General features: G+C 54.0%; 1 protein-coding gene across 3 annotated transcripts in view; it reads left to right on the forward strand.

Moving 5' to 3' along the window:
• Nucleotides 1-1,479, forward strand: part of Agap3 (ArfGAP with GTPase domain, ankyrin repeat and PH domain 3) — a 57,169-nt gene that overhangs the window by 1,230 nt on the left and 54,460 nt on the right. The gene's annotated exons all lie outside the window — the stretch shown is intronic.

Raw genomic sequence — 1,479 nt, forward strand, 5'->3', positions numbered from 1 at the left:
TTCTTGTGTGTGTGTGTGTGTGTGTGTGTGTGTGTGTGTGTGTTTCTCTTCGTGACCTGGGATGTGAAGATGGTTGTCGCTCCAAGGGTTGATGCTCTGAGTCGCCAAGGACCGGGAGGGCCTGGGGCCACATCTTGCTAGGCACTGTCAGGTTCGGTGGGTGCGACGGAAGACCTTAGTGGGTCGTGAAGGTGGGGCTAATGCTTGAGAGTAATCTTAGCTGCTGCCCTGGCCCAGCCCGGCAGTAGGGGTGGAGGATCAGAGCTTCGGGTTAGTGGATGACAGCCTTTCTGGGCCTCTCCTGCAGGCTTTGGAGAGTGGCGCTCCCTGCGGCGCCCTCTCCCGACGCACACCCACCCCCACACTTCTGCGGGCGCGGGCCTGGCTTGGGCGCAAGACTGGGGAGCTGTGGCCTCGTGGAAGGCCCTCAATGATCCGTCTGCGCTGCCTGTGCCCTCTAACCCCCAGGCATACATGCTGCTGTCAGGATGCTGACTGACCTCCAGGGAGGTCGGGCCTGGATCTAGGGGTACTGTAAACCTCAGGCCATGCACTTCTCCTACTAATGTTCCTTCCTGTGGGCACATGGGCCCTGAACTCTGGCAACTAAAGGGCACGTTAATTGGGGGCACACTGCTGGCAAGAAGCCCCACGACCTTTGGTGTAGTGGAGGCTGGCTGGCAGTAGCAACAGGCACCCCAGTGGCAGTGTTGACCTTCTAGCAAGCTTGGACAGATGGGCCTCACCCTGGCCCATCTGCTTCCTTTTCCAACTCTGCTTGAAGGGGGACGCCCACCAGCAGGTGGTGAGTTCGGCCTTAGTGGCAAAGCAGGAGCAAGGCTAGTTGCTGCCGGCTTGGAGTTGGGAAGGGCATGTCCACTGTTTGGGCCCTTCAGTTTAGATCCTGTTCCCATCTTGAACAGACGCCCTGTTTTGCTTTTTGAGGTACCCATAGCTGATGAGTCTCCGATCTTTTGTGAGTAGAGCCCCCTCCACCTTTACATCTGGGCTCTTTTGTTGTCTTACTTTCCATCTTTTCCCAGCCTGTTTTCTTCTCTTTCCTTTCAAGGCAGAGTTCACTGTGAACTAATTAGGTGACAGAAAAAACTCATTAATGTGGATTAAAGTAAATGGCTTGAAGTCACTGCTGTGGCTGGAGATTGGGAGGTAGCATTTGTGTGAGCCCAGCGTCTTCAGAAGAGATGAGGTGGGGTTTTTTCCCCTTAGATTCAGGGGGTGAGGCCAGAAGAGACTGCTCTCTGAGCTTCCCTGTTCCTAGAGGAAGTATGGAGTTCCTCATCAACTCCCAAGATGATTTCTCATGCCTTTTTAGGAGGATGAAACAGCTTAATGGACAGCCACCAGTGAAAGAGGGAGTGTGTGTGTGTGTGTGTGTGTGTGTGTGTATATGTATGTGTGGTGTATGTATGTGTGTGTGTGTGTGTGTGTATGTGTATGTGTGTGTGTGTGTGTGTGTGT

The sequence above is a fragment of the Mastomys coucha genome, unplaced genomic scaffold, assembly GCF_008632895.1.
Source record: "Mastomys coucha isolate ucsf_1 unplaced genomic scaffold, UCSF_Mcou_1 pScaffold19, whole genome shotgun sequence".
NCBI classification, from domain to species: domain Eukaryota; kingdom Metazoa; phylum Chordata; class Mammalia; order Rodentia; family Muridae; genus Mastomys; species Mastomys coucha.